The 14484-nt window shown below is 37.4% G+C and overlaps 1 pseudogene; it reads left to right on the top strand.

Moving 5' to 3' along the window:
• Window positions 1–4134: 4134 nt before the first annotated feature.
• On the top strand, window positions 4135–7353 carry LOC138170263 (ubiquitin-like FUBI-ribosomal protein eS30 fusion protein; annotated as a pseudogene).
• The last annotated feature ends 7131 nt before the right edge of the window (window positions 7354–14484 follow it).

Raw genomic sequence — 14484 nt, forward strand, 5'->3', positions numbered from 1 at the left:
TCAGTTTCCTCATCTATAGAAGCAGCTGGAGAAGGAAATGGCAAACCATTATACTATCTTTGCCAAGAAAACCCCAAATAGTATCACAAAGAGTCAGACAAGATAGAAAATAAAAACAACTGAAAACATATGAGTCTTCATTCTCCAGTCTCTGGCACTGCTCTCTATGAATAATTTCATGTCTTTCCATATTTCTTTGTGTTCCTCTTAATTCTTGGCTTAAATGGCATTAAATCCCAGCTACAACCATACAAGGGGGAAAGCTAATAATAACAAACGAAGAAGCAGAACCCTGATGTGGATTTAGAGGGAATTAAAAAAGAAAAATAATTTACTTTTGGTCTTTGCCTCTCTTCTGCTTCACTGAGATATGACATTCTAAGACGGTGATTGGCAAACTCGGATAAAAATGGGGGCCAGTAAACTATACTTAAAAATCCCTATTGGTTGCATATTAACTTAGAAAAACCAAACAAGTCTATATATTTCTTTGTTACTAATATATTGACAGATTGGAATCAGATAGAAACTGTGTTTTCATCTGCTTCAGCCTCACTCAGGAGTCGTGGGTGGCATGTGACCTACAGCAGTGTGTCTGACACCTGTGTCTTAACTCATGGGAATCTTGGTTATGTGTGACTCCATAGCCTAGAGGTCTCGTCAGGTTATTTCTCTCGGCTAATTGTTGTTGTCGTTCAATCTTTTTTTTTTCAGTCTTTTTTTTTTCAACTTTTAAAATATGAATTTGTTTTAACCATTTATAGTAAGTTTCAAGTAAAAACATTGACTGTTGTTGTTATCATGTCCAACTCTTCGTGACCCCATTTGGAATTTTCTTGGCAAAAACACTGGAGTGGTTTGTCCCTTCCTTCTCCAGCTCATTTTATGGATGAGGTAACTGAGGCAAACAGAGTCAAGCGACTTGCCTGGGGTCACACAGTTACTAAATGTCTGAGGCTGGATTTTCTGAGTATTCTTGACTTCAGACTTGGCACTCTATTCACTGTGCCACCTGGTTGTCTTTGCTAGGCTTAAAAATTAGCTAATAATAGTAATAGCTAGCATTTATATTGTGCTTACAGGTTTGCAAAGCATTTACAAATATTATCTCATTTGATCCTCTCAACAATGCTGGGAGGCAGGTGCTATTATTATCACCATTTTACAAATGTTAGGAAACTCAGACTGAGAGATGTCAAGTGACTTGCCCAGGATCACACAGCTAGTAAGTCTGAGGCAGAATTCAAACTCAGGTCTTCCTTCACTCAAGTTATGCACTCTCTATTACATCACCTCACTACCTCCAAAACCAAATCAAAACAAAACTTCTAAGAGTATTAACAAAATGAAAACCAAAAGATTTTCTCTTATTTAGTTCTGTCTCTAATTAGGAAAAAACCCTAATATTTTTGACAGTGCTTATTGTCTTATTGTTTAGTCAGTCCACAAAATATTTGGCTTTGTATCCCAATTCATGATCATACTTGTGACTTTTTTCTTAAAGACTAGTAAGTCAAAGTAATAAATTTAGCCCTTACAGCCAAAGAATGAGAACTGCATATAGAATTGGAAGTCACCAGCCATGCGTCAGCTTCTCTGAAGCAGGTTGCAATACTTTTTTTTTCCCCTTTTCAATAAAGAAAAATTTTTAAAAATCTACCCTTCCATGTACTTTAAACTTGTAGGACCAAGAAAAATGTCACTTAAAAATAAGCAGGTTCAAATTATTATTCAGTTTTATCTAAAGAAGAACAGAGCACTGGAGGCATCTACTTTTCTAAGAAACTATAAGGGCCTTGATTATCAACATGGAGTCTGTTTATCGCCTCAAGGAATCCCTCTGTTGCTATTGTCATCATAGCAGGATGCCTGAATTCTGTTGCATTCACAGCTAATTGACTAACTGCAAATAAGAACTGCCAGTTAATTTAAAAACACAGAGTACTCTAGGGAACACTTTCCACTTCAACTCACATTGACTAAATCCATGCTTAACCATACTATTGAACCTCTACATGCCCAACAGAGGAAGGATCTTGTTTCTAATTGAAGGAGGAATTTTGGGATCACTAATACTGTATGAATCAATCGATTTTTACTGTATCATTAACTTAGTAGTTTGACAGACATCACAAAGCCAATTCATACCATCCCCCGAGCTTCTGTGATTACGTATGGTCCAATAGCCCAAGGTTTTCACCTTTTCACTCTGGTGCTTGTTCGTGACCTCTCTCTTTGGCTGAGTAGTTATCTACCGTTTGTGTGACTCTCTGAAATATATTGTCCCTGCAACTGAAGCCATATGCAATCAAAAGGATAGGTAGGAAATGGGGCACTTTGTCACTGGATATGTAATTCATGTTAAGGAGTTCAGGACACATCATAAAGTGATCATTCAAGGACTTAGATTTATTTTTTTCAATTTTCAAAATATGAATCAGCTTTAAGAGTTTGTAGTAAGTTTCAAGTGAAAACATTTACTCTTGTGGTGATTGGTATTGGGATTGGTGTGGATATTCAGTCATGTCCAACTCTTCATAACCCCATCTGGGGTTTTCTTGGCAAAGATACTGGAGTGGTTTGCCATTTCCTTCTCCACTTATTTTATAGATGAGGAAACTGAGACAAACACAGTTAAATGGATTGTCCAGGGTCGCACAGCTGGGAAGTATCTGAGGTCAGATTTGAATTTGAAGGTACATTTTCCTGATTCCAGGCCAGGCACTTTCTCTGCTGTGCCACCTAGTTGCCTGAAAACATTTACTATGGCATTTTAATTTAAGAAGAGCTTTTCCTTGTTTATTATTTTGATACTTCTTTGAAAGCATCAGTGTTTCTTTTGAATAAGGATTAGCAAAGCCATAACTAGAACAGCGTAATTGAGCTCTGGGGTTCCACATTTCTGAAGCACAGCTTCCTTTGGAGGGGCATGCTTCTACAGAGCAGGTCTTCCCCATTCCTTGTTGCTGTCACCTCTTGCTTCTCCACTGGCCTGTGCTGTGCAACATAACCCAATTCTCCTGCCTGGTCTCCAGCCACTGTTCCCAAGGTTTCCATCATGCTATAACCCTCTCCTAGGGCCAATTCTCTCTTCTCATACAACTGCACTTGTGTTTAGACTGTCCTCTGGGCTGCTGCAGCCTCCTCCTGCCCCAACGGTTTTTGTTTTGTTTTCTTCAGATGAAATTATCTCATGCTAGATTCTGATAACTACCATGCATTTAGTCAGAGAACTGGTCATTTTTTTATAACAATGAGCAGGCCAAGTTATTAACTTTGTCCTTAACTATAAAAAGAAAAGAAAGAGGCTTGAATTTTCAGTCTGACTTGTTCTTTATCTGATGCTTCCTTTATCTGCTCTACTTTGTTTTTCAAATGCTTTAGTGCTCTATAATGCCCACTGTTGCAATCAACCAGATGGCCCCATTTCCAATAATGTGACCCTAAAAGTGTTTAATTAGCTTTCTTCCCGCTGCCTACCCTCTCTCTTTGAAGCTTTCATTATGGAACATAAACAGCAGCAGGTTATAAAGGCAAGTTGGAAATATGCTATTAAATTCTTTAGAATGGATCTTTAAAAGATCCCAGGTACCATTCGAGTATCCATATGCATGCAGCATATTAGATAGTAGGGCATTATTACTTTTAGGAAAAAGATCCTTTTTTTTGGATATAGGATGAAGCATAGGCACTCACTGATATAGGTACTTTCCTGGATAGGGACTTGTGGACGTCAACATGTACACAATATTGCATTCACTTACAAGGAGACAGTAAAGTACAAGGAGACAGTAAAGTATAGAGAAATGAATTCTGGACAGAGGGTCAACATGGCCTGGGACTCAGCCCTGCCACTAACTGGCCACATAGGAAGTCAACTTTTCCCTCAGTAACTTTAAATAAACTCATTAAGCTCCCTGGGTCTCGGTTTTCTTGACAGTCAAATGAGGGAATCATAGGATCTAGAATCTGGAAGGGTATCTTAGAAGTCATCTAGACCAAATGTTTTTCATTTTGCAGATAAATTTATTGGGGCCCAGACAGATAAAATGATTTTCCCTAGATCACAAAAGTAGTAAATAGCAGAATCTGTATTCGAACTCAGATCTTGTTTGGCATTCTTTCCATTGCACCATGAAGTAAGGAGCCAAACCCTGATTTTCTGACTGCAACTTCTGTGTTCTTTTCACATGCTGAAGGGAGAGGATTAGATGAAGTTTGCTGCCCTTTTCTGGTTCTAGGATTATATAACATTCCGTTTACCTCAAGGCTCTGTAAAGCCTCCACTGGGCAGGTCCATTTATCAGAATTCCTGAAGGCCAGGATGGCTCATGAGATGAAGTTACAGAGTAACAGAAACTTAAAGAACAAGGAGGCCAAGATATTGGAAGCTGGTGACCAGCCAAAGCACCACTCTTTTACTGCATGAACATTGGAATAGAATCCCCTGTTGGCCAATGGTAGAAGTGTCTGAGTCCTCCTTCATCTTCACTTCTCTCCAGCATTTAACTCTGTTGACTATCCTCTCATTTTGGGACACTCTCTCTTCTTTAGGTGTTAGTGACACTGTTCTCTCTCTGTCTCTCTGTCTCTCTACCTCTCTCTCTTCTTAGTTATAAGAAGCAGCTAGGTGACACACTGGCTTGAAATGTGGCCCTGGAGTGAAGAAGACCTGAGTTCAGCTATGAACTCAGATGTTTACTACCTACATGACCCTTGGCAACTTACTTCTCTGCCTCAGTTTCCTCAACTGTAAAATAAGGGTACTAATAGCATCTATAATACTTACAGAGGATCATCTGGTTGATTGCAACAGTGGAGTTATTGTGAGGATCAAATGAAATAATTTTTATAAAGAGCTTAGCACAGTGCCTGCCATATAGGAGGTGCTTAATAAATACTTTCTTTTCTTCTTTCTTTTCTCCCTCCCTCCCTTCCTTCCTTCCTTCCTTCCTTCCTTCCTTCCTTCCTTCTTCCTTCCTTCCTTCCTTCCTTTCTTCCTTCCTTCCTTCCTTCCTTCTTTCCTTCCTTTTTTCCTTCCTTCCCTTCAGACTTCTCAGTCTCCTTTGATGGATAATCATCCATATATCACTTCCCAACCAAGGATATATACCAACTCTTGTCCTATGCCCTATTTTTTTCTCTGCATTCTTTCTCTTTGTTCCCAATCAATGGACACATATTTTTTTGTTACTGCTATTGCAAATAATAATACAATGAATGCTTTGGCAAATGAAGGATCGTTCTTTTTGCCAGTGGTTTCCTTAGGGCATATGCCCAGTAGGAGGATCATAGGATCAAAGTGTATGAATATTTTAGCCACTTTTCTCACATAATAACTATTTTCCCCCAGAACAGTGAGGATTGTTCCAACCATTCTAGAAAACAATTTGAAATTATGCTAGAAAATAGCTAAATTTCTATTTCATATATCCAGAGTAGGCCATTGGAACAAAGAATGATCACATATGTAGCAAAATTGAAAGTAGCATTATTTGTGGTAGAAAAAAATCTGGCAACCAATTATGTATCCATTGATTGAAGAAGGGTTGAACTGATTGTAGAAAATGACTGGTAGAATTTTGAAGCAAAATAGCATATTAGGAAATAGAGAAGATCAGGTCTCCCCACAAATACCTCAACAGGGCTTAGAAATACACTACCCTAAAAAAGGAAATAAGAAGAATGACCTGTAAACTCTTCCACACACAAGTCTACAAAAGAACCATTAAAGCCTTCCAGAGGCCAGAATGTGAGGAAAGCTGAGCACAAGTAACCCTGAAAGGCTCTATTGGCATTACTGGAATGAGCCCAGCAGTGGCCCAAGTTCATTCAGAAATGTTCCAAAGACCTGTGGCTATGGAAACCTATGAGTCGCCATAACTGAGCCTAGGCAAAGGAGCAAAGTCATAAGTAAAATCCAGCTGTAAGTCCATTGTGCGAGTCAAGTATGGGAATAGTCCCTGAGCCTAGGAGCAGCAGAAGAAGGACCCGAAAGAGAGCTTATAGAAGGAGGAACTCCTGGAGCCTTGTGACTAGAGTAGCCCCAGATTCCCTTGAAAGAGGGGCCTAATGTGGGTTACTATACTCAGAATAAGGCAAGCACTGCTCATAACATCCATCTGAGGAGACTGACATAAACGTAGGTCCCTCACCTTAGATAATAAGGGGGATAAGAGGAAGAGACCAAGGAAACTCTGAATGCAAGGAAATACCTTGGTTATAAAGATGCTTAGGAGCAAACTGAGGGGGATAAAACCCCCAAAACAACCATAGCTAAAGTCTGGAAGAGAAAAACAATGTCCTGACCCCAGGGACTAATGCACAAGTATCTAGAAGGAATGAAATAAGACGATCAGAATGGAGAAACTGGGGAGGAAGTAATGGCAAGGAAAACTGGCATGTTAGAAGCGATTGTGGAAAACTTCAACCAGAAGACCTAAACATTAAACATTAGATTGAACCAAAGAGAAAGCAATGATTAATAAGAAAAGGCCAAATATTAAAACAAAAAATTAAATATTGAAAAATGGGAGAAAATGGAAGAAATTTTATCCCAGAAACATCCTACTTGGAAAAGAGATCAAGGAAGGATAATGTAAGAAACATGAGACTGTTTGAAAATCATGATCTGAAAGAAAACCTAGATACCATACTTCAAGAAATTATAAATGGAAACTGCCAAGAGCTCTTAGAACCAGAGGAAAAGTGAAAACAGAAATGTACTTATCAAATCCATAAAGGAACCCCCAAATGAAAAACCCCTGGAATAAATACCATAGCCCAGATCCCGAGTTTCCAAGTCAAAGGAAAAAAGCCTGTAAGAAGCAACAAAGAATACAACAGTAAGGTTTACGAAAGACTTAACATTTGTCACTGTAAAGAAGAGGAGAGCTTTTTCTGGTCTCCATCTTCACCCCGGTGGAAGCAGGACTAGCGTGTCCAAGTGGCCACCGCACAGCTGTTTGTGCGCAGGCTCTGCACGCCCTCGAGGTGACCTGGTGGGAGACCATCGCCCAGATCAAGGCCCATGTGGTGTCTTTGGAGGCCATCGCCCCTGAGGACCAGGTCCTGCTTCTAGGGGGCTCCCCACTGGAGGATGAAGCCATCTTGGGGCAGTGCGGGGTAGAACCCCTGTCCACCCTCGAAGTGGCTGGCTGGATGCTAGGAGGTAAAGTCCATGGCTCTCTGGCCCAAGCTGGAAAAGTGAGGGGTCAGACTCCCAAGGTGGCCAAGCAGGAGAAGAAGAAAAAGAAGACTGGGCATGCTAAGAGGACGATGCAGTACAACTGAGGCTTTGTCAACGCAGTGCCCACCTTTGGTAAGAAGAAGGGCCCCAATGCCAACTCCTAATCCCCTGGTACTTTGTCCCCAATAAAGCTGCTATGACTCTAAAAGAAAAAGAAAAGGAGAGCTTATAATAAGATATTCCAAAGGTAAGTGATACCAAAAAAAGGTAAGTGATACCAAAGGATAACTTATCTGGCAAAAAATAAATATAATTCTAGAGGAGAAAAAAATGAAATTGTAAATAGAATAGCTTGTTTCAAAGCATTCTTGAGCCTTAATTTCAGAAATGAATTGAAATGGAAATGCAGGAATCAAGAATAAAAAAGAAAGTTAAATATATTTAATTGAACGATAAAATATGGGGGTGGCCAGGTGGCTCAGTGAGTAGGAGCACTGGCCCCAGAGTTGGGATGACCTGGGGGATCGAATCTGGGCTCAGATACTTAGCACCACACCCCAAAATAACTGGCCATGTAACCTTGAACAAGTTACTTAACCCCAATTGCTTAAAAAAAGATAAAATATGAGGATAAATTGTTTACATCTCAATAGGTGAATAAGAAATAAATATATAAGCACTAATACCTCTAAGGGTGATGAAGAATGGTAAAAATGACAAGAAGCCTGTAAGTGGTTTTGTTCTCTTTTAATGGCCTTAGAAAAAGGAAGAGAAAAAAAGGAGGGGGTCAAGGGATGACATTGAGGAAATAAGAAGGAAAAAGATTAAAATCACTATCATAGGGGCGGCTAGGTGGCTCAATGAATAGGGCACTGGCCCTGGAGTTAGGAGGACCTGAGTTCAAATCCAGCCTCAGACACTTGACATACTTACTTGCCATGTGACTTTGGGCAAGTCACTTAAGCCCAATTGCCCTCCAAAAAGCAAAAAAAAATCACTATCATATATGTATATACTAGAGGTTCATAAGATAAAAAACATATTGTCATGAAAGAAGGGGTAGGGGAAATGGGCATATTATGAGCCTCACATCTGAACTCTCTAGTTCAGATGAAAGATTGAATACAATTTAAAATGCATTCCCCTATACAGAGAGAGAGAGAGAGAGAGAGAGAGAGAGAGAGAGAGAGAGAGAGAAGAAGAAGGAGGAGGAGGAGGAGGAAGAGGAAGAAGTAAAGAAGAAATAGGTATTTCAACTATAAGATACAAAGTGTTTAACAAACTTCCTCTCTTTCACCATCTTATTCTAAAGAGGAAACCAATGGTGTGAAAGTACAAAGAGTTCAGGTTGGAGGGAAATACAGAAGTTGTCAATTTTGAGTATTAACGTTATGAGTATTAACGGAATGGATTCACCAATAAAATGGAAAAAGACAGCAGAACAGTTTAGAAAATAGAATCCAACAATATATTTAAAAGAAACACACTTGAAAAACAAAGTTGCATAAAGAATTAAAATGAGGGGTTGGAGAAAAATATTGTGCTTTAGTTGGATGAAAAGAATCAGTTGAGCAATCTTGATTTTGGATAGGGCTAAGGCAAATATAGATGAAAAAGCAATAAGCAAGGAAAATGAATTTTGCTTAAAGATACCATAGATAGTGAATGAATATAATTACTCTCTCTCTCTGTCTCTGTCTCTATCTCTGTCTCTGTGTCTTTGTCTGTCTCTGTCCATATATATATATGTGTGTATATATATTTATATGTATATATATATGTATATATATATATTTATATGTATATATATATGTATGTATAAACATGATCTAAATACTTAAAGAAAAAGTTAAACAAGCTGGAGATAGAAATAGATAATACCTTATAATACTTCTTTTGATAAATGAAAAATAATTTAATTACCTAAATATTTTCAGAAAAATTAGGGATTACAGATTTTGTTGATTACTGATTAAGAAAAGAAATGTACACCTTATATATGTACATGGAAACTCAAAAAAAAAAACTGACCATATTAGGTATAAAGAAAAACAAAAAAAAAAAAGAGAGAGAGAGAGAGAGAGAGAGAGAGAGAGAGAGAGAGAGAGAGATATATAATATATAGATATCTATATTTCTATAAATTGCTCTCTCTCTCTCTCTCTCTCTCTCTTTCTCTCTCTCTGTCTCTCTCTCTCTCTCTGTCTCTCTCTCTGTATGAGGTGTATAGGATTTTCAAGGAGGACAAGAACCTATGTAGTGAGGGCTTTCTTAGCCATTGTCAGGGTTGTTTGTCTACCTTTATTGTCTACTTGGCACTCAACTCTCACCTATACCTCCAAGAAGCAGCCACACCATGATAAATCATCTCAGTAGATGGACTAAATCAGTTTGAAGGTAACCAATGAACCTCAAACCCATAGATTAATTAGGGGAGTGTCTACCCCAAGCATGTAAAAACTTCACCCAGTGGAATGGGTAGATGAGAACAATTTGTTCCAAAGTCTGTGAATGTGGCTAAAGCAGGAGCTATGGGGAGCTTAAAGTTTGATATGACATGAAAGACACCAAGGTCATTCACTGCATCCTGGGCCATCACCAGTTGTCTTGACTTTTGTCTTGCCACAGGACTTCAATGAAAATAGAAGAGAGAATGAGGTTGATGACCTTAAAGAACTAAAATGTAATTGCAGACTAAGTAAGGTTATTTTAAAGATTGGTGGGTCAAAAATCAAAGTATATGAAAAAACAGAAAATTTCCCAAAAGTGACAGTTATGAGACAACATTCCAACATTTATAAAATTAAATTAACATATAAAAATTTATATAGAAAAACAAAAGGTCAAACATCTCAAAGGTAATAATGGAAAACATATGGGACTTGAATAGAATCTATCAGTACCAGATCTCAAACTGTACTACAATTTAGTAGTAAAAGTAAATTATTTGGTACAAGTGAAAAAAAGAGAAATTTATCAGTGGAACAGATTATTATAATTTGATAAACCCAAAGACCTCCATTACTGGGGGGAAAAGTTACCATGTGACAAAAACTGCTGAGAAAAGCAGACAGAAGTCTGGTAGGAATTAGGTTTAAACCAATGCCTCACCCTATGTACTGAGATAAGCTCCAAATGAATACTTAGGTATATGAACAATCATATCATAAGCAAACTACAGAAACAAAGAAGAAATTAACTTCTGGATCTAGGGATAGGAAAGAATTCATAACTAAATAAGTGATAGAGATTATAATAAAACATGATAGACAATTTTGGTTTTATGAAACTTAAAAGGTTTTTTAAACATCTAGTACAGTAAGAAATTAGAAGAAAAAATACATAATTAGGAAAAATACATCTTTGCAACAAGTTTCTCTAATAAAGGTCTCATTTCCAAGATATATGAGAAAGTAAATCAAATTTGAAAGACTAAGAACTATTCCCCATTAGGGAAATGGATATAGGTGAGATCTAATCTACCTGACCATCCAATAATTTAGTTTAGGATAGCCTGTGTCACAGATACATATACAAATAAGCAATAACTGTAACACAGAATAGAATATCAGCAGAAAAAACTTATATATATATATTGGCAGATCTAAGGAAAAACCAATTCTGATAGAGAGGAAAGGAGTTAGGGAAGATTGCCCAGGGAGACCTTCATGAAGATTATCAGGGAGGCTTTCATTGAATAGCTGCCACATAAACATGAAATACCCCCTCCCTTTTTTTTTCCTTTGAACTTTCTTATATGTGAGATATCACTTTTCAACTTTATTTTGAGGAAGCAAAATAAGAGGATTATTTTCTTTAAAAAAAAATCAAAACAAAATAATTAATTTCCATTTGGGGTCTTTGTAAATTTTTAAACCTCAGTTTAAGATAGAAAAGCTAATGTAATGGCTCTTTATCTCAACAACTAATCAAGGGAGCAGCAGCTAGGTGGAGCAGTGAATAGAGTGTGGGCCCTGGAGTCAAGACCATCTGAGTTCAAATCTGACCTCTGACACTTGACACTTAACTTTCTGTGTGACCTTGGGCAAGTTATTTAACCCCAATTGCCTTTCCTTCCCCCTCCAAAAAAAATAAAAGGAATTTATCAAGGAATAGTAAAAAAGGTAAAATCATTCTTCTATTTTATTTAAGTCAACAACAAAATAAAAAACATCACATTGTTTCTGTTAGCTACATATTCTGTTAGATAGCTATAGTTTAGTAGCAGTGAATTGTTTAAAGAATAAACTTTTTTTCTTTTTCAATAACTGTAGGCGGAAGATGTTACTTTCTATCTCATGGGATTTTCTTACTTTATAGAGAAGTACAGCTGTCATAAGAAAAACAGTGCACTTTTCCATGAATCGTAAAGGTGGAAAACTCCTTGCTATCAGAGTTGTAATTTTGTGCCCAGGAAGATACATCTGGAATTAAAAAAAAAAAAATTAAAGTGTTTCTATAGGCAATTAATCTCTAGAAACTCAGGCACCAGTAGAGAGTCATTATTTTTTTTTTCTTAAATGTTGGCAAGTTTCTTTCCTGTTGCCTCTCAGTCATTTCTTTCCTATTGCCATTTCTGTCTAAAATGCTGAGGATCTTTAAAGGCCAAAAGAAAGAGGGCAGGCCAGAAGGATGACAGCTCAGAAAATCTAAGCACCATGCTGTTATAGGGGTTAGGGATGTTCTTGATGTTGGCATTTTTATAGCTCAGTTGGAGGACCTACCAGGTGAAATACAGACTAAAAATACAACTCTAAAACAGAGTGATTTTCAAACTTTTAGTCTTAGGAGTGTTAGTGTCTTTCTGTCGTCCTTCTCCCTCTTGTTTTAAATCAAGATGGACAGGCTATCATAAACAAGTAATGCCACCCTGAAAGATGTGTTTTCTAAAAAAAGAAAAGGTAGGAACATTCTTATCAAAAGAAGAAAGTATTAAAGTTAAATGCAATAATTTGTTAATAATGCCCCTCACTCTCCAGCTTTAACGGCATTGAAAGAGATGATGTAGCCTTTTACAAAAACTATAGAGATATATTTTCTTCTAAGGCAGACAAGATGAGCACTTTTTTTGCAATAAACAACAGAACATCCACAATACAGTGAGATGTACAAAATGTATAATTCATCCAAATGGGACTGCTCTGAAATAAATAAATGAAAACTTCTTTGGTAATCTATTTTTCTTTCTATCTGAATGGAAAATTCTTTCCAGTGAAAAATTGGTATTGCTAAGAAACAAAAAGTTTTAAGTTCAGCTCACTCCACCCAAAATAGAGTTCTCTTTCAATTTTTCAAAAAGGTAGGGCATTGGGAAAACCATAATATCAATCTAATATTCCATAGTCCCTTTCTGAAAAGGAATTCTCAACACAGATCTTCCCTAATGGATTATCCATAATATTCCATCCTTTTGAGACCACATTTGTAATAGAAAATGTCATTCTCACCCTCAAAAAAAAGCATGTATATCATATATATATATGTTCACTCATCAATCATATTCTATGGCTTTTTAATCATAAATCTGCAACCCATGACTGAGTTAAGGGCTTCATCTAATTTAGAAGCTAAAAGACCCAAGTTGGTTCAATAAGTTTAAGTCAATACCATGCCATTTCAGGCTTCCTAAATCCAACTATTACAGTACACTGGTAAAAAAAAAAAAAAAAGAAAAGGAAAAGGCCTTGATTTCCATTAGAGAAGTTTAATCAACTGCTTTGCAGTCCATTTTAAGGTCCCATTTGAACAGTAAATTAGGATTCAACAAATTTCTGACTCAAATTGCAGTGACAAGAAAATATGACCTTGTATAATTTAAGACATGCACTGTGTACATGAGTCATTTTCCCTGTATTAACAGCCACTTGGGGTGGTAAACAGCTTGACAGTGAGTGCTGAAAAGCAATTGCTGTATTAGCTTTGGTAAGGATGCAAAAAATAGTGTTTGTGCTGTTGCAACAGATTTAAACAAAGGAAATAGCACAGGGGCAAAGTTTCTTTGCCCTAGCCTTGCCGAGGCCTATGGTCAGTTTAAAAACATTACTCCTTTGAAGCATCACACCCTCATGAAATATAAGGTGATCAGGGAGCCTCTGCCTGCTAGAAAAATTCCACAATGTCCATTTCACAGTGATATAGTGCTATTATATAGGGACACAGAATTATAATTGTCTGAGTGGTGGTAGTGGTGATTTCTATGCCATAAAGAGCCCTGAATTCTTATCACTTTTGCCTTGACACAGGTGAATTTCCTTGTAGCTAAATAATGAATATAGTCTGTCTTTATTTTAGTCCCTTAAGGAATCAGACATGGATATAATGGAATAACCACTCAGTGATGAGCATAGCTGTTCTATTGGAAAAAACAAATGACTGGCACTGCCATCTGCAGTGAATTCCTCAGTGGAAGTTCACTTGGCTGTCACAAAGGCTCCTCTTGGCTGGAAAATGGTTATTAAATTATTATAATATTTTCACAGATTTACCCTGCCAGAGCCACAAATAAACCATGTAAAACCAAAACAAAAAGTCATGGTGCTTGAGTAGGAATGGGCCACAGAAGTTACATATCCCAACACACATTTATACAGGTCATGACTTCTTAGGATATGGCTGACTAAGGTCTTCAAAACTTCTAGGAAGGGGCCACCTACTGTCTCTCATTTTATTGCCAACAACTCTAATTGCTAATGTTTTTCCTTAGAATGAATTTAAAATCTGACCCCCATATTGTAGCCAATTTCCACTACCTCTGCCCTGAGGCTCTAAGCAGAACAAATTTATTCCTCTTCCACCTGACAACTCTATAACAATAATAGTAGTAATAATAGTAATAACAAAACAAGAACAAAAATAATAACAGTACCTACTGTGAGTCAACTATTATCTAAATGCTTCACAATTATCTCATCTGATTCTTACAACCACTCTGGGAGGTAGGTGCAATTATTATCTTCATTTTACAGATGAAAAACAAAGTCAGACAGAGGTCAAGTGACATGCCAAGTGCCTTGAGGATTTGAACTCAGGTCTTCCTGATTCCAGACCCTGGTGCTCTGTCCATTGTGCAACCTGGCTGCCAAATGTTCTCTTCTCTAGGCTCACTTCTGCCTCCCCTCCCCATACTCTCTCAGTTCCTCAGACGTCACATTACCCAATCCTCTCACAATCCTTATTACCTTCTTCTGGAAGCATTTGAGTTTACAAAAGTTACTCCTAAAATGTGGAAGCCAAAGGTTATTTTGAAAAATCACATTTACAGGACAATAGAATGCTACTTTTGGGGGGCAGAACCA

This window comes from Petaurus breviceps, unplaced genomic scaffold (genome assembly GCF_028583685.1).
Source record: "Petaurus breviceps papuanus isolate PSGF00001 unplaced genomic scaffold, PetGlider_PUasm1.0 38, whole genome shotgun sequence".
Taxonomy (NCBI): Eukaryota; Metazoa; Chordata; class Mammalia; order Diprotodontia; family Petauridae; genus Petaurus; species Petaurus breviceps.